General features: G+C 37.1%; 1 long non-coding RNA gene across 1 annotated transcript; it reads right to left on the bottom strand.

Annotated features, from left to right (window-relative positions):
* Positions 1 to 14,946: 14,946 nt before the first annotated feature.
* LOC120752775 (uncharacterized) lies at positions 14,947 to 22,796 on the bottom strand. Its single transcript, XR_005700813.1, has 3 exons — positions 22,744 to 22,796; positions 15,299 to 15,361; positions 14,947 to 15,034 (listed from the first exon to the last, which is right to left on the bottom strand). It is a non-coding gene; the product is annotated as an uncharacterized LOC120752775 (long non-coding RNA).
* Positions 22,797 to 24,055: the final 1,259 nt, after the last annotated feature.

Below are 24,055 nucleotides of genomic sequence, written 5' to 3'. Positions count from 1 at the left end.
GTCTCTGAATACTGTTTCCTCCCTCCCCCCGCATTTGTAATTTAAGTGATTGGGTTTTATTTTCCCATGGAGACTCTGCACAGCTGCTGATTATTTTTTGGACACAGCAAGTAAAAGAGAAAGCGAAAAATTATCCTCAGAGTTAGTGAGGTGACAGTAAAAGTACAGTGGAAAAGTATTGGCCTTGTCCAATGCCTAATATCAAGATATTAAGTATGCTTAATATGTCCAATGCCTAACATTAAGATATCAAGGATTTGATATTAGATGCATCTGATTCTTATATAGCTTAATATTCTGAGCAACTTTAGCCATGAGAATACTTGAGACAAAGCTTATTCCATCATTGTAGTATTTTGCCTCTTGAAAATGAAACCTCATTTCATCTTTGCATTTATTTGTTTGCTCGTGAAAAGCACTATTCAGCATAACTGCTAAAAGCTTTTTTAAATCCTTGTTTCTAACCAGTAAAGAGTATTATTAGCCTTTTGCAATTAGTCTGCTACAAGCCAGCAGAATCTCCACCCCATTCTGAAGAGAATTATGGCACCGAGTCCACACTTACTCATTTCCTAGATTTTTGGCACGGTGCTAATTCGAGTGTCATCCACAGAACTTAAGCAGGGGAGGTAGTGGAGAGGACAATAAAAAAAAAAATACACCACTTCAGCTTTCTCCTGCCCCTATAATTTCTTTGCAAGACTATATTTATCCCCAAACTCATGAGGCTGCAACCACTATTGCCACCCCCAGGCTGCCAGAAATTGATTAGGTTAAATTGTGCATATTTACATAAGGACTTACAGTTTGCTACTTGTTTGCAGCTGATTATCAGAAGCAAAATAAGAAAAAAAAAAATCAATCCTATGGTGAGAAACACCTATGCCCCATGAATTTAAATACAGAACCATTCTGAGGGGTAAAATGTGAAGGGTCAAGAATTTCACAAATTTTAAAAGAAAGCAAACAGTTATACGTTGGTTAGGCTTCTATTTCCATAAAGTCAGTCTCATGCTGACCCTCACTTTACGGGGCATTTAGCTTGCATTTCAAACTGAAATACCAAAGGGCCAATTCAAATAACAGATCCTGACTTGTTCTCCATGTCAATTATTCTTCTCTTCTTGCCTTCACTAGGCCACTGCAGCTCCTTATGTACTGCTTACCACCAGATTTCCTGTGCTCCTTTCTAATAGCAGCCCATATGTTAGCAGGAACAGCGTCCCAGGGTCCATTGCCATCCCACTCACAGACACTTGCTTCTCCCTTTTCAACTGCAACAGCCTTAACTGCAGCTGCTGTTTGCACGAATGCAGGGAAGACAGATACTAAGTATTTAATTTTTTAAAATGGATTTGTTTCTTAATTAATAGAGATGTTACTGCCTAAATTAATCTCAGAGGATTTTCAGATGTCTTTCAGTACAATTCAGCAGCTGAAACAAAGTCTGTGAGCCAAACATGATGTTTCTAGCCAGCTCACCCTGGGCTAGCGTGGTCTGCTGGCTATGAGGGCTGTGTCTTTTGACAGCAACACAGTGGTGACCTTAAATAACCTCTTAATATATCTCTGGAAATAGGAATTACACAAGATGCTGAAAATACTAAGCTTCTTTCAAGCTCAGAGAAAATACAAATATTTAATATAGCTAACATTCAGAGCAAATATGCCAAATTAAATATTAACCTTTTCAGAGGACTGCTGTTTAGCCTATGGCGTTAAGGATCTAATATTTCAAATTTCCTTGACTATTAACATTTTAGAAATGGTGAATTGCAGTAGGTTCTTCAACTCCTAGATGATCTTCTTTCTTTATTCTTCTATGCTTTCAAAACAAACAATTCAGAAATAGACACGAATATGTAGAAAACCAAGGAAAAGCACTCAACTAAGTAAAGAGCAGTCAGAAAATATGTTACCGTATCATTTACCCCTTGAGTAGACCATTTGTATTATTACTGTGTTTAAAAACAATTTCCATTCAACTCTTGGATACGGTGCTGGAGACAAATCCTGTATTATCAAAAGGCCTACACCCCTGTAAATATTTGAGAGACTTGTGTTCCACATGTGGGAGGGAAAAAAAAAAAAAAAAAAAAAAAAAAAAAAAAAAAAAAAGAAGCCAGGCATACAAAACATATGCTTTCTTCTACCCACTATCTCTTCTTATACAAATTCTGGTCTGTAAATCATAGTCCTTGATGTCCATGTTTCTCACGTACAAACTATGTCAGTACACATACTTGTTTTAAGTATTTGCCCAAGTTATTATGAGAGTAACTGAAAATAGAATTCCTAATAAAGAGAAAACAGAAGGATTTGCTGAGCCAGTGCTCTAAAGCAGAGCTCTTTAGGGCATTGGTCTTTGAATATGAGGGTGCCAAAATAATACAGTATATTTTGGGGCAGATGAGATTTCAGGTGAACGATCCCGGGTCACTCTGTGTTTGGAAAGGAATTATTTAAATTTTCTGTTCACAACTAAAATATCCACAGACTGTCATTTTATAAAAACTGATATGTTTGAAGCTCTTTTAGGAAGACAAGACTTGAGATTGTGGATTGGTAGCACGAACAGTGCTTCAGTTATTAGACAACTATAATATCACAGCCCTCTTGTGAAAATCATAAGTTATTCAGTAATTAGATATTACCCAAAACTCAGATTCCCAAAAGAAAAATATTTTATCATAACATGGACAATTCATCCAAACAGCATATAAAAATGATTCTATAAGAGTGTCAACTAGAAGCACCTTCACTACTGTGAAAACAGTAACATTTATGATTTATAAATCATTCTTGCACTAGTTCTGAAAAATATATTTCTTTCTATCCCTGAACAGGAAAAAAAGAACAATATTTAAAGATAGTCAGCTTTTTAGTATAATCAGTAGAAATATATCACTAGAATCTTTTAGTAATGTCATACTCATTTTCAAGTGAAGGATTGACATATTATTCTTAGAACTAACAAGTACCTAAAAAAATATAAGCCAGAATATGGATAGACAGATAATTGTCATAATGTGGGGGGGGGAAAAAAAAAACAAAACCACAAAACCCAAAAAATGCAGGGACTTAATTATATTTTTCATGCAGACTAAAGTAACTTTGAGTTGCACATATACCAGAAAACTGTCTTGGTGGCATCCCAAAATCTTTTAACTTTGATGAATGTGTTAGAAAATCATGACTGCACAAGGGACACTTCAGAGAGCAATAAATGACCTAAGACAAAGGTTGAGAACAGAAGACATCTTCATGTGCTAAAATGACTTCATTTGTTTTCATTAAACATGGGAGGAACAGCTGTCAGGACAGGAAAGTATTCTGGAGCAACTTAAGGCATGAGAGATTAAATTGGCAGGCAGGGTTTGGGGGTTGGATTTGTTTTTTTCTGAGCGCTTGTTTGGCTTCAACAAAGGGTACTTCACATTTCTGTGACTCAAAGTGAGCTGGAACTTTAGCGCTCAGACTGCATAGAAAGGATTGCAAGGTTCCTATAAATCTTGAGAAAATATAGTATTAAACCTTTATGGAGTATGGATTTTAGGAGATTAAAGAAAAATTTACTAACGCGTATCAGTACTACTCCACCTGCAACAGTTCATTTGTTTGGAAGAAAAACACCAAAAAGCTTCTGAGTTACCAAACTTGTACTTTTATTCCCAGTCCTATGCCTGAGTGACTTGATTGATCCCATCTATTTTTGTCAATCTGTGATATCTCAAGAGGTAGTTATTGGATTTGCACTAAAAGAAGTTACCTCGATGAGACAAATATCCCCAGGCATAAGGCACTCTGCTAACTCCACAGGGATTTTTCAGTACTAACAAAAAACCTGAAAGGCAAAATGCACCAGCCTTTGCTGGTTCCCCAGCCTGTGCTGAACAAAGTGCAGTGCTAACTACTGGGGAGCTGATGGTGACAACCAGCCTGTCCCCAACATTGCATGGCCCAGTGCAGCACAGCACCTCACTCCCCACCCCAGAGAGCTGCCCCTGGGCATTTCTGAAGCACTGCTGCTCTTTAAAGATCACCCATAAGCCCCAGTCTCAGAGAAGCTTCATGCGCCACCACAGAAACATCTTCTGCCTGACACTAGATCAACAAATATGTTTTTTTCAAGTTTGGAATTGAATATTACTAATTCCAGCATGGGAGTATGAAAATAACCATTCTTTCTAATGAAGACATTGTTTTCCATTCAGTAAATGGATTTTTCCCATTCTCCACGTTTCAAAAACAAAACTGAAATCAAAGTCACTGTTTTTGGTTGGCCTGTATTGTCGGAATTTTATTTTATTTTAATTGCAAAACAAACAATAAATGAGTAAAAGTAGAAATCATAAAACATGCTAACCTAGCTTATGAACAACATACCTTTTATTTTCTTTCCCATGTTACTTTCAGTTTCTCTGTATAATCACGTCCAAAATAAAAGTTTAACCATATATTCAATCAAAATTTTCATGGAATACCCAGAAGTTCACTGTTTTGGCAGCACAGAATTTAACAATACAATAAAAAGATTTCACTTTAGTGAAAGTTCTGTTAACAGAAGTATGCAACTGGGTGAGCTACTAAATTCAGATCCTTGCTGGCACACCAACTTTATTGCATGAACCTTCCCATAGCTTATCAAGAACCATTTTGAAAACAATATCTTGCACTGCTCCTACTGAAAACTTTTTCTGTAAGTCTTTTAATTTGAAGCTGACCTTTTTTACTTGGCTTTAGACCTATTTTTTGAAAAACAGGTTACACATATCACAAATACAAATGTACAAACCATTCCTACTATAAGACTTTAAAACACATCAAGCCAGAGAGTAAAATTTTGTGACAGTACCACCGGAATTTCTACCATATGATAAAATTCTTTAAGAGCATTTAACTGATAACATCCTTCAATACTAATACTACTAATAAATAATAATAATAATAAATTATTTATTAGGATTGAAGTCTTATTGCACGGCAAGATGCAGCGAGCTTAAAATTACTAGCAAAGTAATGAAGATAAGTGGACTTCTAGAAAAAGGCATGATGCCAGCTGGAGTCAACTTATCAGAAAAACTTTACACTCAAAGATAAAAAAAATTACTCTAATACTTCTAAATCCCTAGCTTAATAAAAGAGGGATGAACTAACTTGGTCTTTAATTTGGTAGCTATATCACACTTTTATGTCAGAAACTAAATGTTTCTTCCATACACAATTGAAGCTGTTATCTTCATATTATTACCATTAGTTAAAATCATTCATATTAAATTGATTAAAATGGCCTTTTGACTAAAGAAGGCACAATTATGTACATAAAATTTTCATGCATCTGCACCTATTTTCTTGCAAGTTATCTCTTAGCTTAAAGCTATACAACTATTTTTCAACTAGAAAAATATAGAGAAACATTTATGAAAAAAATCAGCATTTAGCATGGGGCTATGGTAACAGTATACAATGTTAGGCAAGTCCTAAATGCAGAGTGACCTGAACTTCTTGCTAAACTGAAACCACAACTGTCCAAACCAAGAGTTAACAGCTAACTTGGGTGCATTTTAGAAAACCCATACATTCAAAACAGGAGCACACAGGTGCATGCACCTATGAAGAATGTAGATCACATTAGAGGAAGCAGATGTATCCTAGAAAACAGAAACTCCCCAAAAGGATTGTGAGTTTGCATGACATACAACCTCAAAATCAACAGTTTGGTTCAACGGCAGCCAAGAAGCAGAGCATGCCTTGACTGACAACTGAGAGGCCACCCTTTCACTGTTCATACCTCTGTCTACCTCATCAGAGAAATATTAGGCATGTGGATCAAACAGAACCTGCTTGGTATCTTATCAAGTTGGCAAGCAGTGGAGAACAACAAGGTAGAGGCTGGGAAAAAGGCCAGGGTTCACTGGGGATGCAGCTGGACTGAAACAAGAGGAATTGCTAATGGAACACTTACCAATATGACATGGAATTAGCAATTACCAGGCAAACATGATTTTCAGGGCAACATTGTGGCCCCAGAAGTGTAAGCTATTTTAATAGACAAATGGTATAAAAGAACAATAGATACGTCACCTGGCAAAAAAACTTAGTAGGCCATTGGCAGAACAGTTAGTTCAGCTTTCATATATGCTCTCTAACAGAATGCTGACAGGCTGGAAAAGGTTTATAAGGGATTTGGACAACTGATTTTTCAAGGTACAGTGAGAGACCTGAGGAAATCACCATATCAAAAACATAACAGAAAAAGTTAAACTATTTGATCACCTGTAAAATAGTAAAGAGAAGTTTATTCACTGTGCGACTTCTCTTAGTCCCGCTGACAAAAGGGCAAAGAAAACAGAAATTGATAATAGGACAGATCAAACTGGACATAACACACTGTTACGAACTAAGGCATACGGGAGCTGGGAAGGCATTTACAGTGTAGCAGTGATCTTTATTTATAATTAATCATCACTCCTCTATTTTTTGTCTGTAGCTCATCAAGAATGAGACTGTATTCCACACTCCAGAAAAAAAGTGAGTTGCTAATACACCCTTTGCCATCTTAAAATAATAATAAACAAGGAAGTGGACAGAATTGTAGTAGGCAGTCAAAAGTTTAAGTGTTTGATGTGATGGTTACAATAAGTGAATTACCAATTCAAAATACTTATCTTATGGTTACTGAACTCCAATCCCTGTTGGCGTAAAGCATTTTGATGTTTAACAAATGCAGAAAACGCATCCCAGCAGTCACACAAGGCAGTTTTCAAATGATGCTTTAACTGACACACACAAACTGACATTTCCTTCTCACTACTTAGAGAGAGGTCAGTACAACCACATTAACAGCACAGTCTACGTTTCATGGATCTGGCTTCTTTTGGCTGTCCTTGATGCCTGATGTTTTGCAGAAAAACTTAGCTTCACTCAAAAACTTTTTAGGGTATTTGTGGCAAGCAGATAGTCAGTGAGCATTCCACAGCCGACAACAAAAGTTGTTGCCACCAAGATGTGGCTGTGCCACTTCAGGCCAAGTTTGGTACCAGCTGGAGTAATTTTGCATGTTATGATCAGCATGCTTCCCACCACTTTCTACTTTGGATCTACAAAATACCCAAAAAAAACCCTATATAAATCCTGTATTGAAGAGACAGGACAAATTCTTAACATCTGGTTTCAGTTGGTTCAGATGCCTTGACTGAAATATACATTATTTTTCTGAATGGTACGGGAAATGACAGTAAAGATTCACAGTAATCTCATGATCCTCAAGTTTAAGGTAATCACAAAAAAGACACACATAACAAGATTTGACTTGTGGCAAAGTTATCTGAAAAGCAAAAATCTCTTGGCTATACATGATGGACAGATAAATGAACAGTTTTGATCTTGTGTTTTTTCCCCATCATCCTATTTGATCTGGCAAAGTCATCTGTCAGCAAAGCAAAAGCAGCTCTTGGGAATGGAATCTTTGGTATTTTCCACTGGGGCAAAACTAAACTTCTGAGGCAATTCTGTATTATGATAATCAATGAGGTGAAATTTAACATGGAGCACTGTACAAACAATATTAACAATGCACCACTGAAGAAGGTTACGAAAATTGCTACTCCCAGAAGCACCCTCATCTTCAGCAGAGAAATACTAAAACAAAGCAAAAATCTCATCTCTGCACTTGGCAGGAAAAAGAGAAAGACTGAGCCTTTGTTCTGATTAGTTTGTAAGAGAAGGTAGCTTAGGTTTGGAGAGAAAAGAGAAAAGAAAACCCTTAACAGAAATTTACATCACCATAATAAAACCAGACACAGGTTAAAATGTTGACCAAGTTTTAAAGCATAACAAATACTCAGTGATAGGTAGCTACTGGAGATAAATGCTTGATTTCCTACCAATAAATATCAGCCAGAATACACAGGTGTGCAGCTAAGTACACATCTTTTCCAACGCTTGCGTCCTACACTCCTTGCTTCTTTAACAGTCAAAAACACACTTATCACATGTAGGTATGCGGTGCTATTGAATATTATGACTTTGACATTCTTCAGAATAATGTAAAGGCAGTTTGCTTTCACAATAAAATGTTTGGGGGTTTTTTGGTTGGATTTCCACCACCCCCTCCCCCTCGAGTACATGGAATGTCTTCCTTGCTATGGAAACAGTTTGAAAAATGTCTTTCACTTGGTTTGGGACAAAATAACATTTTGTTCTAATCTTACATAATATCCTCTGTGTGGATATATAACAAGATTTTACTTGTAACAAAATGTCTTAAGAAATAAAACACTCTTGGAGACCCATAGTGAAGTATTATTTAGAAGCACCGAGGAGTTTGTTTGATGGTGTATTTTACATTATAGTTTCAATCCGTCAGCAGATCAGATGCTTAAAAGAAGCACATCCTGCAACCAGCTAAGCGGTAACAATTTTTAGCATTTTGTATACTGACTTCTGTTCTGCTTCCATTATTCCTGTCCTCTCTTTAATTACAGGGGAAAATCACATCTGAAAAATCAATGTTTGCAGCTAAAATATGAAAGTTAAATTCAGGTACATGTTATGCAAATACAGAAAAAAAGACTAGTCTGTACTAACTATGCTTTAAGGCATCAGGAAAAAATAATCTTCTGCATTTGGACATTTTTATGGGTCTTCTCCCATAACTCCACTCACCAGACAGGGTACAACCATCAAGAACAGTATTTTTACTTTTTCCCTACAGAAGTCTTTTCAGCAGCATTTCTGGGTAGAAGAATTTAAATTTTTCTCCCCTGTTCACTTGCATATTTCTGCACAAAATTTCAAAAAAACTAACTCTTAGTAGGAAGCATGAATGAAGGAGAGTGTGTGACATTTACAGCTAAGTGGCAGGATGCAGACTACCAGGAAAAGATAACTAAAGTCCATGGTGAGCACTTAACAAACGTAAGCCAGCTTGGCAGAACCTGACGCTGTGCTGCAGTCGGGAAACTAGATAACAAAAGGTTGGCAATGTGCATTCTGCTCTTTAATAGAAAAGATAGTATCAGATAAGCTGACAGCCAAATATTCACATCGTGTCTTTCCTCACAATAACATGGACAGGAATACCTGGCAATACTAAAATTTAATGGTATTTTGTTTGGAAGAAAAATTAATCTGAACTGTATGCTCAGATGACCTTTCATTTAGATAAAATTGAATTTTAAAACTACTCTTTCTGAAAAGAAAGCGATAGTGTAACTCATTAAGACAATTTTCTGTAGAGATGATAAGTATCTGGCCATTGTTATACATTTCACCACTATAAAATGTAAGACTATCTCACTAGTAAAACTCAGAGTTTTCTGCCAAAAGACCTTAGCTAACGAATTCAAGAAACAGATATAACACTAAGGCTGTTTTGCAAATACAGCAGTCTTCATGGTAAGGTCTAGTTTTCCTTGTATCTAAACTTTATTGAGACTGCACATTTGAAACCTTTGGAGGGGTTGAAACTCTTCCATCTCTCCCATGATATTTCACATAAATTAGTCCCTTAAAAGAAAGGTGAAATAAAGTACTGCACTGTGCTTCCTGTTTTGGGGCTTTATATTACGATATACTATGATTAGGGAAAAAAACTCTACAGCAAAAGAATCCAAATTTAGACATGATATACGGGCATTTTACATCTTTTCTACTGTAGGAATATTTTTGAAAACAAAATAATCTGCAACATTGAGGATTGTGTCATAATATGCTTCTATTATTCATTGTTATGAAACAGGCAAAAATTATTTTAAAATGATTTCCTAGCTTTTGCTTTAGAAAGTGAAAAGTCTGTTTCCAGCAGGGTCAGCAACAAGGACCATGCACCCATCATGACAGGTTTCAGCCTGAAATTACAGCAGAGACTTCTGTGAGCGGCCAGGCAGGAAGTGGCAATAGAAGAAAGCCTTATTCCAGAGAGGGAGATGGCTCTTGGAGCTGAGTGCTACCTCCAATGTCAGTCACGGAGCCATGGCTCAATTTATCCCGCTCTTTTCTCCCACTCCGGAGGTGGGATCTGCGCCACATATTTGTGCCCCCAAAGGAGGGGAAAGAGACTATGGTTTAATGGAGAAAGCCTAGTCAAGCTGTCTGCTTCTCCAAGTTTCCCAGGAATTGTGAGAACCTTTTCTCCCTGGAGGAATATTCTGAGAGACTGATGGAGCTAAGGATAGGAGGTAGGTCTTCACTAACTTGCTTCCCTCCAAATCAAATTGCTCCGTCAGCTCCCAGCATAATGTATTCTAGTGCTTTGGTGGCAGCCTGGGACCCTCACCCTGGAACAGCCACATTCAGACATGGATTTGGCAGGCTGAAACCAGTTTCCTGAGAAAAAAAATTAAGTGAAGGGAAATTGGGTGTCTAAACTGAACAGTTTAAGCTCAATTAAATCTGAATAAAATTGGATGGGAATTATGAAAAAGTGGTTTTCTAGCTCCAGGGTCTTTTTCCCTCCAAATTTCAAAGATTTGCAATGTAATAGCTTTTCTCTATCCCATCCTCCCACAACAGTCAAAACAATCTTAAAATACCAAAGACAATAGCAAGTCTACAGATGAGTGTAGTAATCCTCTCCAATTATAAAATTATGGCAGTTGTAGGAATTTTCATTTGAGGATTGTGGCCCTCATTCTTTAAATCCACAATAAGGCAGAGAGAGTAAAATGGACAAATGCCAAAACACAGACTAGGGCAGGTGACACTTCAAAAGAGACCTCTTCAGCAGCAAAGCATAACCTTGTTCTGAAATCAGTAGCTAAAATCCAGCCTAGAACCTGTCATGGTCAGCAGAAATTACTACTGAACTATGAGGAAGCTTACATAAAGTGCATTTGTGAAGCTCAGCCCACACTATCCAGTACACGTGTTAACACTATAAATAACTGAGTGTTTTATTGGCAAGTACATCAGAATCTTCATCACAACAGCCTAGAATTGCCATGTAAGGCACTTCATGCTCTAACAGCACTCCCTAAAACCTATGAAAATAAGAAAAAACTAGGCTACAGTGAGAAATTTATTTGTCCATACATTTTGTATACCTAGCCTGGAACAGCATAATTATTATTTTATCAGTGAAGAGATGGGGTCGGTTCATTCATGCTTATTTGATTATATCTACTTGGTAGCTTGAAAAAATTTGTAAGCAAAGTAAAAAAAAAATAGTTGCCATTTATTTAAGCCACAAATGTAAGCATAATTCCTTGGCTTGCTCTCTTCTAAATGCTAACTACAAAGTACAGTTGGCGATTTACACAGTGTTTGTAGATTCACAGAGATTTTACAGATTTGTATTTGTTTCCCAAAGTGATACTTGTGTTCCAAGTAATCAGTGAATGGAAGAACACACAGGCAGACAGGTGGCTATGAATGACCAGAGAACTGAAAGCAGTAACATCCAACTGACACATAGTCTTTCCTCAGCTTTCATTATGTTCTAACATTTGTCTGCTGCAAACTTTTTTCTACACACTTTTAAGTTTGTGCCTCAGTTTGGTGCTTCCATCAACCGTTTATTCTGAAACTTCAGAAGTGAATACTCAGTTTCCTGAATTTTTTGAAAATATTAAAATACATGCTTGTTTAGTTATTCAAATTATCATCTTTCTTGAATCCCAAACAAATTTGGAATCAAGGAAAAAAATAGTTAATACTTATAACACAAAAATAATATTAAATGTGGATCAAAAGCTAACTTCCAGGAAGAACACAACAACTACATAGAAAAACAAGTTTCATAGAAAAGTTAATGTTCATGTTATGTAAGGCTGGCATATATACATTGAGGAAGCCTTTTTTCCAAACTTGCTGTTATTTGCTACACATGCAAAATCTGAGCATTTACCAGCCAAAAAAGAATAATACAGTTTTGCCTATTGTTTGCTTTCTATGGTTTAGTAAAACAGTTTTTGGAACTACAATACTGCTGTTATTTCTACCACACTGAATAAAAAGTGGACTATCCCACACTCCCAACCCATCAGCCACATCACCAAACACCTTACAGACTACAAAATGCTATCAGCTCTTTCAAAAATCTCTTTGCTTCCCATCTGCCTCTCAGGATGGGGAGTTGGCACTATTTTTTTTTTTTTTAAAGTCTTGGGTTATCTCTTCTTTAAATAAAACATTGGCTATTTTTATGAAAGGAAGTGCTTGTTTTCCATCTTTGTAAGCAAGAAAAAGTGTTTAGCTTTTGCCATGTCATGTTTACTTTTGCTATGAGGACAAAGCTAGTGTTGGAGCCAAGAAGAAATACATAATACAAAGGAAAGTTGTTGAGGAATACATTTATAATGCTTTCTTTTCTTTAACAGCATTATTTGTTTCTAAAATGGAATATATTTATTTTTTTATAAGCGAGTGTGATTGCGGAGCAGATGAGCCAGGACTTACTTCCACTGACTTAAGAATATCTTTTGAAAGTTTCTAAGTCTAAACTTCTGCTTAATTACTGAACAAGAAGTAGATAAGAAAAGGGAACCTTCAGGTATGCCTTCGAAGCTACATGAACATCTGCCCCCCCATCTGTGTGAATTCCAGTAACTGGACAAACTTCTAAGTACCCATCCAGTTTTGCGATAGTTCATCCCAGCCATTAATGAAAGACTCGACTCTCAAAATCAACATTTTACAGACCAGGAAATCTTTGGAAAGAGTGCCTCAATACCATTTTTATGTCTTATAGCCTATTCTTCAATGTAAAAATATCTAGGCCTACCAAACATACAAAAACAGGGAAAAGTGAAAACCAGGGGAAAAAAAAATAAAATGGGTCACCATGCCTGCGAAGTAAAGAGATGTCCAGTGCACAGACATTGTGCTTCCAAACTGTTGTGCTTTACAAGGAAAATTCAAAGAAAAAAAAGTATCTGTCTGTGTAGTTCTAAATCAAATACCACTTATGTGATTTCACTTGGTAAACAGGCATTTTCACAGACAATTTTAACGAAATATAATATCTGATCACTTACTTGGGAAGTTTAGCTATTCCCCCCCAAACTCAAGAGCATCTCACTTGATAATACACATCTATGCCCACTTTTCCAGCAAGAGGAAAGTGAAAAACAGGCATTTCAGGCCTAGGCCATGCACCCATGTCTAATGCAGATGTCTAACAGGCAGATCCAGTGATTGACTGATAATGCCACATCTCTCTTCAACTCGTTATAGCAGGATGAGAGATGACCCATTTAAACGAAACATCTCTTTTACAAGGATTGCCTTAAAGGAGATAGAATCTGAGTGTTACGAATGCTTTACCACATTTCCTCCCAGGTATTTTTCCGATGCAGTAGACATATTGGATGCAGAGTGTTGTTCCTTATTTATTCTTGCAGCATAATTACATTCTCCAATGAAGGCACAAGTGGCAATGTAACTGATCTTCAGGCAACCATGGCATGCGTGCAAATCAGAAAATACAAGGCCATGTATACATGAGCAGGTGATTTTTAAAATGAAAACGTGAAACACCCTAAAATACCAGTTTGAGTCAAAAATATCACTGCATTAAGTTCCTATAAAACAATTCTGCACATTCCAAGATACAAGTTACCTCTATTTAGTCGACTGATGTTTCTAGGATTTAAAATATTAACCTAACAGCGTACTGAAACTGAGGAGATAAATCAATATCTACATTTATATTACTACGCACTGGCCTGAATACTCAAAGGTGCTTGCCAAAATTATGTCTTAATCTCAATCAAAGGATTAAGACAGTTTGCACAGGGGACTGTGCAATTACTTAGGTAATTGGTAATTTTGGCAAAAAGTCAACATGGGACAGAATCTTTCCTGCAGGTTCTTAGACTAATTACATAAAAGACCAAACAATTACAAACTTGAAAAAATACTGAGTATAAAAAAGTAGCACAATTAATTTAACCACTTTTACTCTGATTTCTGTAATTGCTGTAAAGCAAAGTTTAGTATAATTTTTATTTTAAGCCCATATCTTGATTTAATTCTGAAACTAATTAAGCCACACATAAAACTCTGTGCATTCAAAAAGTCTGTTCTAAGGGCTTGTCAAGAGTTTTACCAGCTACTCCCAGTAGCTTCAGAGACAAAGAAATAGTGCTCTCACGGTTTTCCCGGTCTTACATTGACTGCTAAGTGAAAATGGGACCAAAGCAAATAAATCTGAGCATGGGGTATGTGATTATCCATTCTCCCTGTCATTCCCTCACTGCTTCCAATTGCTATTTCCCAGAAAAAATTGAAGTGTGCTCATAAACGTTCACTCCAGGGACCACTTCCCAACAAAACTGCAAACATTCAGATCCCACCAGCTCAGCTCTCGGAAGGCTCCCTGGTTTCTCCCTGCAGGGCAGGCAATGTATGCCCGCATATATCCCTCATCTCATGGATACAAACCCATCACTTCAGTAGAACACAACACAGCTCATGCCCCACTTTGAGCCAACAAGAATATGCACAAACACAATCATCAATTTCTCTCCAAAACAATGTTGGGAGTCATTATGAAGCTGAATGATGACAAAAAATGCATTTCCCTCTGTTCTTAAAGCTTCTGAAAAAGGGTCTGAGCAGCAGCCACAGGCCAAAGTTTAAGCAGTGCTTAAGAGACAAGAATATTTCCTATGAGACTTACCAGAATCCTTTGATATCTCTGAGGACTGGGTCATATTTTTCCAAAAAATTGAGCTGTTTGTTTTCAAAGAAACACTGCTCAGCCTAATTATAATTTTAAAAAGTCTTTAAGGTCCTTGGACAAAAAACAAGATCCCATGTAATTTATGACACCACACTAAGTCTTAATTGGCAACACTTCAATTACTTTAATTTAGAGACTAACTTAACCTACCCACTAAATTACTAATTTACCTAATTACAAGGAAGAATCATTCACTATGCCACTAATGGAAGACAGATTTTCAAATGACACACTCTTGTAGGTGAGACTATTTAGTTTACCTGGAAACTATCTCCAGGAGAGCAGAACTTCAAACCAGAGCATAAAACACTCCTTGTTGGTCTTCTTTTTCCTCTCCAGAAAGGTATTCTGCAATTAAGTGCAAAGGCCAGAAGCTAAAATGCTTAATCCTCTTACAATTTACTAATCCATTTTATTAAGGACTGTGAAGATATCATTACATTATTTTCTTAACCATATCAAGTAGTAAAAATCCAGTGCTTGAAAAACAACACCAAGTTCAGTAAAACTGCATTTTCAGCTAAAAGAAGTAAAATGAAACCTCTTTAAACAGTGCCCTAAGGCGATAGTCTCAGAAACATTTATTTAATCAGCACTCCTAAACAAACTTACTTAACTGTATTTCTCCATTGCCATCTACTGTGAGAATCCTTAACTCGATGATGTTGTAAACCTCTGAAAAGAAAGAACCAAGTTGAAAGGCAAATAGTCTAGTGCATAATTGACAAAGGGACTAACATTTAAAGAAAGGTAACACCAAAATCAGGAAAGCTAGGCATAATCTCTAGTCCCTCAAAACAACAAAGCATCCTCGCTGCTCCAGGAGTGAGAGAATCGAAATAATGAGAACAGCCAACAGGTCCTGCCTCAGCAACTGCCCAGGAATTAACTCAATGCACAGCAGCTGTGGGAGGGAGAGGAGTCAGGGAAATAATGTACGTATTAGAGAGAAATGGCAGTTTGGAGTACAAGGAAAGCTCACCATGTCTGTGGGATTTAATCACGTGTTCTAAAGCCAGACAGAGATGGCAGAGCGGAAATGATGGGCTCTAACCCAAACACTGTCATAAGTGATAAACAATAGGGACTGGAAATCAGAAACTCCATTGTGGGCAGCAAGCTCTGAAAGTTCCCATCATTTCATACTCAGTGTTGATAAGGGTCAAGAAGATCCTTACTTTTAGGAATGTAGGCTGTGATCTATTCCTTGAAAAAATGACAGCTATGGAATGAATCAAATAACTGTTGTGAAAAAAAAAAAAAAAAATCATTAGTTCTGTGAAAGGCAACTTCTCTGCCAGCTGGTATTTAGGAGACAATTTTATGTGAAGAAAAACAAAATGTAATTTACCGAATGTTTTTATCCAAATTCACAAAAAGGTAAAGTGTATTTATTTTCACGACTGTAAACAATTTCTCCTCTTAGACATACAAACCCACCAGCATCACAGCTGATGGCAATTTCTAAATCCAAGAAATATTCCTACAAATTACTTGTGGATTATCAGTGTTAAAATCCATCATCAATGAGAAAAAATTCACCCACTAGCCTGTTTACCAGGAACTCTTTCCAATTTATTCCTCAGTGAATGCCTAATTAGAGTGGTAAACAGATGTGACACAGAAAGGGCCAGATCCTACTAAGATGCACCTGTAGTGACATTTGAAAGATAGCATTTTATGACCATTTCCTGCTTCCTATTTTAATTTAATATTCATCCTTTAATTTAGTTGAATTGGCTCCTCAGCAACTTGAACTAATGGGTGACATTCTTGCCTTAAAACAATATTATCTTTAAGGTCCATTCTAATCCAAGATATTCTAAGATTCTATGATTAGTAGTTACCTTACAACCCATTTAACTATTTGTCTAGTTTGTTCTAAAAAAAAAAAAAGATAAAAAAAAATAAAAACCCCAGGAAAAACCCAACCAGGGAGAAGGAGGGGAAAAATAAAAAAATAAAATAAAAATAATTTAAAAAATAGGATTACAAGGGTGAAATTTGAAATTTGCACATATTAAAATAAACTGATTTTATTTTTATCCTCTAAATGCCCAAATGGATTGAGTTCCATGTATAGCTATAAAGCACAAATTTTACACCTACAAAGCTCAAATTAAAATTTTGGTCATGTAAATATTTACTTTACATTCCCACTAACCGCAGAAATTTATTCCACAAGCTGTTAATCAGTGGTTCCGAAACAAAGATGACTTCAAGCCTGACCTGAGAAACACAATGCAGAGAGGGATGTGTAATCCCTCTTCGAACCAAACACCGCACATCCAACTAAAGTACTGAGATAAATTGTGATCCTGCAAGTATTCAGTTACAAGAACATCCCATGGAACTGGCCAAGGATGTCAACAGAAGCTTTATTTATCGACATTAGCTAAGTGCCCACAAGACAAAAATCTGCTTATCTTCATTGATAACACGCTTAGAAAGTCTGAGGAACCCAACCACGCCTAGCACTTCAATGTTAAAGCACTCACCAGGCGCACCTTAGCTGCTGGGATAATCTGACCACAGCCGCAGAGCAAGCGGGAGAACGGTCACAAGCACAAGCTTAGCAAACATACAACCATGAACTTCATCTAAAGTGGTTAGGAACAGAACCTTCTGAAACATCTTATCTCACCAGGCCCTTATTCACAGCAAAAACTTCTGTTTTGTCAGCTAAATTGGATCAAAAAGTGTTTGACAAACAAAAGTCTTCACTGTAAAATTAAGGGGCTCACTGAGAGCACTCATGTATTTAAAAGAATTAGACTCCTTTCCCATACCTACAGAATAACAGATTTAACTTAAAGCACATACTTAGAGTTTTTATAATGAGTTGCTTCAATAATTAAATATTTCAGCTGCTTTCTCCAATCTTTCTTTGAGTTTGTATAACTAATTCAGCCTTGTTAACAGTTCACACACTCTGCCTTCTTCAGATTTCCTCTCATTCCACACTTGGAAGCACTGCTGATAGAAGTCAGACACCTAAACAGAAGCTCAGATCAGTGTTTAGTCAGCTTGCTTTCAAAATACCTCAATTCTGAGATGCATCCTTTAAAAAGCACTTAACTTGATCCAAAACCAAACTAATTTAAATATCAGTGGAATCACTATCTCTGTTATCTTGTTCTCCACTCTGCCAAATCAGGTCACTTCAACCGTATCATTCAGTCAGTATTTCTCAGCATAAGCCAGTATTTTTCTTGTCTTATCCCAAAAAACAAAACAAAACAAAAACAAAACAAAAAAAACCCACCAAAACAAAACAAAAAAAATCACCACACCTAACTCTGTATGTCCTAAATGGTAAGCAGTTATATAACCAAACTTACAAAGCTCAGCTGAGAATTGTATCTCACAAATCACAGCAATGGATTTTCAATGTGTTTTATTGCTCATATCGGGGAAAAAAAAAAAAAAAAAAAAAAAACTCATAAAACTAAATGCTTGTGGCAAATTAGACATTTAAAAATGCAACTCTTCATGCATACTTGGTAAGAGACACTTTTTAATTCAGCTGGATAGACAAAAATAAACATACTTCTTCATAAATCCTACTTCAGAAAAATCTTCCCCATCAGAAAATAAGCTATCTCACTGTTAGTTCACATTAATGACCTAGTGCTTCACATTAGGGAAAAACAATAAATTTCCAAACCGTGGAAGATAAAATAACATTTGATTACATACTGCTTCTTCTCTCATCTAAAGCCATTAAGTGGCAATCAGTTTACTATCATGGCCATCAACTTTTAAGGTGCTTTGTCTTCCCATCACCCTCTAGAGAGCCCCTCAGTAGATAAATGCACAAAGAGAGATTCAGCACCTGGCTCCATTGACAGGTAAGGGGCTGCCAACCTCTTCTTTCATGCCAGATCTAGCCTTAGTTGTTCTATCAAGGTAAAGCTAACAAACCTATCTTAATCCATAATTTCCTACTGTGTTTGCAATAAAGCATTAAAGAGAAGAAACTTCACAAAAGAACCTTCAATTGTATCTGAGCGCATTGTTTTAGCAACTAATTTGACTAATTAGTGCTGTTTACACACCAGGTTTGCTGGAGTTCTTTGCTTTAAGAATATTTTATGTTGATTTGACTTGGAAACATTAGCGTGAGGTGTTCTTAAACTGAAGAGAGAATGTCTAAAGAAGACAATGTCTTGTTTAAACTGATCTCTAAACTTAAGTGATTTAATCACTATACTCCTCTTGTGCACACAAGGCCTTTGTGTTACAGCAGCCCCTTGAAAAGGGGCTTCAAGGATACTGAGAGAAGCTTGATGGACCAGGAATCCAAACCGAGCTGCAGATTAGGTACACAAGGGTTTGTTTGATTACTCCCTCCTAACCAGCTTGCCCTATGCCAGCAGCTCTTAGGATAGTTGTATTTGCATGACAAGGAAGAAGAGATTTTTAACTATTCTGTGTATAGAAGAGTGGATACTTATTGCACCACTACACTGAACTAAAACGTTATAACTTAGGCAAGCCGAGAATAGATAGGCTAATATTTTTTTTCAAAATCTGTGCAGCACCACATGAACAAACACACTGAAAAAAATAAAAGCATTACTCAGAAAATAATTTACATTTAACAAAAGGGATTTCATTTACCACAGTCCGTGTATAAGCAAAACAAAAGGATATCGTTGTGAAAGGAAATTTCACTTACAAGCAATCTGCATAATGAACTTTTCTCCAGCACCACTTGCCTTTTTCTGTATAATAAAAGCCTATGTGGATGACAGTGCACATGCTCCTGTTATAATGCCTTGGGAGAAAACCATAATTCAGTGAGTCAGGGCCCCACCTGATTTCCTTCACTGACAGGTGCTTGACAGCCCTTGTGCCCAGGGCATGCAGCTGTGGCTTCCCCTCTCCTCCTGCAACACTTAACTCTATTCTCACCAGCTGCTGGACAACCCAGGGTGGCTTGTAAAGACCTCTACACACGCCTCCTTCTCAAGATTCTTAGGCGTTTATAACTCACAGTGGTTTGTTTTCAGGCTGCTCTATAACCTCCTTTCCAATTCTTTTAATAGCTTCTTCAGATTTTACATTTGTGTAAAATATGAAAGATGGGTTTGTAATCTATTGTTTTCTCCCTTACTGTTCTATTCACTTGCCTGAATATTTACATCCAGATCAGTAAAGATAAAATGTAAGACTTTTTGCTCCCTTTTTTCCTATACCTGTTTTCTCACAGATTTTTCTCTCATGCTTTTAACATTTCCCCTTTCACATCACCTTCCTTGGTAATCAATAAAAACCATTTAGAATTCCTAACTGCCAAGGGGAACCGCCTTTCTTCATACAGGAAACAGAAAACTGATTTATGTGTAAGGACACATATGAAATGTAGTTTAGCTCCTGCACAAGTTAATGGGCACAAATTCCAATTTTCTTGCTATATCAGATCAAGACAATTATTATCAGAGTACATTCCTGCCTTATATGCCTTTTCACTTTCCAGCAGATTTTCAGAGGCAAGACAGTTTCCTCTATTACAGAGCCATACTTTACCTAGGTCTACTTGAAAACTGAACATTTAAAAAAAAACCTAGGCAAAAGTCTCCCATTCTTCTTCTAAAGTATTAATCCATGAAATATGTAAAGTGCTTTCTGTGCGTCATGGCTGCCTCATTTATCATCATTTCTAGACAGGAGCTGCATCAGAAGAAGGGAAGATGTAGCCAACTCAAAAACGAAGCTACCTGAAACAATGGACAGCATTAACAAAGGATTTGACATAATTTTTCCCAAGTTTTCCTACTTTGCCACTTATCCTACATCATCTGAGAGAGGTCAGAGATACCACACCACCAGTACTGTCCTGGTGTGACTGGGAAATCTTCTCACTTTCTGTAGACTATCCCTTACAGATGAGGCAATCAACAAACTTCTGCAAAAATATTTTTAAAAAGCTAGTAGAGGTTTCATTGCCTCCTGTGTTATTTGCACATGGGCAAGCTACAGTTCTTTTGATGGAGGTAAAAATCCCAGTTCATTTTGGCTCTTCCCTGAACTCCACCTCTGGTGTCAACTGTGGTTGTGGGCATTCAGTTGGATCCAGGGTTTGGCACTGATGTTCTATAGCTCTTCTGTACTAGCATATTTGGGTATTTTCCATCACCTTATTATTGCTCTGAAATACTCATTTAGCTTTTTACATGAGCAAATTCTCTTTTAATTTACTGCCAGAGTAAAAAACTCAGGAGTCTGGACTACTATTTATTGGACCTGATCACTTCCCACAGATGGGCAAGGTGCTCTACAGATGGGCAGCACATCATGCCTTAAACAAGCCAAGGGGGTGGGTAGTAAGATTTTCTTGCTCTCATGCTTGATTTCATATATGTAGCATTTTATTCTCTTTTGTGACAGTATTTTGTGTAGTTAAAAGGAGTTTTCTTCATGGTGAAAAGCTGGTTCTCAAAATAAAGAAGACTGGGAGGAGGGGGTCCTGAGAAACTAGGAGGAAAATAAGTGCTTTGAGAAACTCAGTGATTTCAAGAACATTGAAGGGCAGCAAAGAAAGTATCCAAACCCTACACCGTAACTTGCATAATGCATCTTTCTAAAGAGACAAAAATACAAAAGCAGAAAACCACAGCATTTGTGAGCTCCATTTAAACCAACAGAAAAACCATTAACATCAGTTTCATGGAAACATACTGAGAAACTTGACTTTTCCCTTATGTTTTTCAGCCAGTACACCTGCCCACAAGACCAACACGACTTGTAAAACAGTTCTGCTCTATTTCACAGACCTGAGCATCTTAGAGAGCATCACCCTGTATTTTCAGACAGCAGTGGAACTGGGAATTTCTGGAATTAAGTATATAATAACTGTCATCTTTCATGGAAGTTTTGCTTCCCACCTAGAACCAGTGTCAGAATACTGCCACAAGATATAATTTGAGCTTATGAGGCCAGACCACTCAAAGCAGCTCCTAACAGAGCCCCTGGAATAAATATTCTAGCCAGAATTTCCATTTTTGTCAATAGCAACATATTGGCATATGCACTGAGTCACCAAAGATGATCTTCCAGGCCAAACATCCATCTATACAAATACAGAATTTGCCTGGGCAGATCCCTTTGCAAGGGATCATTTTTCCAGATGGAGTGCAAGATACATTTCATTTGAGGCCCTCAGGTGTTATAGAAACAAAACCACTTTTAAAAGGTCCTATTTTTATCCCAGTAATGGCATGAATAAGGTGGAATAAATAATTAGGATAAGACTGTAGCCACAGGGAAGCTGTAGTTCTCCCTTTGAGCCTTCAAATCTCATCTCAACAATCACCTTCCTCTCAAAATTGTTCTTTCATCCATTACATTGAATTTCTTGGACGTAAGTCAGACCTGTGAAGTTATAAGTGGCAGCTGTCTGACCACAAAGTTAGTTAAAATGACCAAAAGAAACCCCAAACAACTCCACTGACACACATTACTACCTGCCTCACGAAGTACTTTAGGCAGTATTACTTATGTATGCCCATAAAGATATACACTGCACTCCAGAGACACCCAGTATGTTACAAACAGCGATGTGACACTGTGTGACGCTGGGTGACACTGAATGTTACAGCGACACCCAGTATGTTACAAACAGCGGACCACCATCAATTTTTACACTACTTCAGAAAAAGAGTTTTCAGGACAAAATTCATTAATTACAAGTAAAAAAAAAAAAAAAAAAAGACAAATACTGACTGTATAGAAGCCAGTAGTTAAATTTCTTTCTACTTTTAAGCTAAGACTAAAAGTAGTAAATGGGCATATGACCAGAGCTTCTGCCTCACCACATCACTTTTATTTTTTCCCCCATACAAGCCAGTTAGCTTTTATCCAAGTGCCTTCCTCAAAAACATCTTCCTGATTCACAAATATTTCTTCAGGATCCCGACTCTTCAGGAACTCCAAAAACCTATCATTTCCATAGGTGCTCCAAAAACAAGAAAAGAAGAGAATCTTTTTTTTTTTTTCACTCCTTCTTCCTTGCCACCATCATGGGCAAGGTCCCCCTGTGCTGATTTCCCTACCTGCTAGCAGTTCCTCATGGCCATGCAGGCAACATATCTTCCACCAGCCTTTAGGGATGATGACATCAGCAGAAAGGAGTTTTTCAGGACTTAACAGGCAGTAATAGCAAGCACCTGCCTGCATTAATCTGTTTATTGCAGGACCAACTGTGTGGAAACCAGGTCACTTTTGAATACAGATGATGTTAGCAGGGGCATGTAACAGATTTTTGTGACTAAGGGCTCATCAAGTCTTGCCAAGTTTAATTTAAACCCTCAGGGCTTAAAGCAGAGAACAAATTGCCCCTGTGATAAAGGAAGACTCAATGCTTCCTCTTCTGTTTTTGGAAAAAATAACAGAGGCAGCTTCCCAACAGATTCCATATACCAGGTGTCTTCTTACTCTCTAAAATGGTAGAAGAGAGACTGTATACCTAGTCAGCAAGGTGCACTAGAGGGAGAAAGAGAGGAGATTGCACTGGCTAAGAGGCTCACAGCAGTTGCCATCAGGTCTGCAAACTCTGTTAAGTGCTGATGCAATGCTCCCAGTTGCACTCCTGCTTCTTCCAGCAGCTGCCCCAGGTACAGCGGGAAAGAAAGAACCACCTGCCTTCAACTGTCAGAGTTGGTAGACAACATTGAAAGCTGACTTAGGAAGAGCTGGGGGTAAGGAATGAAAGATGAATCAGTGCAGCATTTCTCCTCCTGGTTTTGTCTACCTCAATCACATCAATGTGCCTGAAATCACCATGAATAGCTGATTTGCTAACACGCATCAGAAAATCCACTTACTTTTTTAAGTTTAGAAGACGTTTTTGACTCCTTAGACTTCCTCTCCAGTACAAGCAGCTGAATATTACATTCAGACTATTTTAGTGGTCAAACAAAAACTGTTCTGTCTATGGTTATTTTTGAAAGAAAAAGGAAGATAAAATTTAAACCAAAAAAAAATCTGTCACATACCCTTCTGCTGTAAATATCTCTAGTTTACACAAGAGTTCTGAGACAGCAAAAAAGTACTAGTGGAATATATAAAATAGTTATTTGAAAAGAAACCAAGTGCTTGTGTAGAAGGCATGCTTCAGTAAATGGATAATGTAAAAATTTTTATTAAACTACCTTTTTTTCAGTAATCTTTTTTACTGTTAGAGTTATTAAAAAGCTTTTACATGATGAGTTGTCAGCATTCTAAAGGAAAAAAGAAAACCTGCTGCCTCAATAGGAGACTATCATAAATGTCAGCGCTAAGCTGACACAGGACTATTACTTTTTTCCCCCTACCATTAATTAAATTCTCAGTATGACAAAATGTACATTGCAAGACCAAGTGTTA

The sequence above is a fragment of the Hirundo rustica genome, chromosome 5 (genome assembly GCF_015227805.2).
Source record: "Hirundo rustica isolate bHirRus1 chromosome 5, bHirRus1.pri.v3, whole genome shotgun sequence".
NCBI classification, from domain to species: domain Eukaryota; kingdom Metazoa; phylum Chordata; class Aves; order Passeriformes; family Hirundinidae; genus Hirundo; species Hirundo rustica.
Note: the sequence above shows the minus strand (reverse complement) of the source record. Positions and strands in the feature narration are given on the sequence as shown.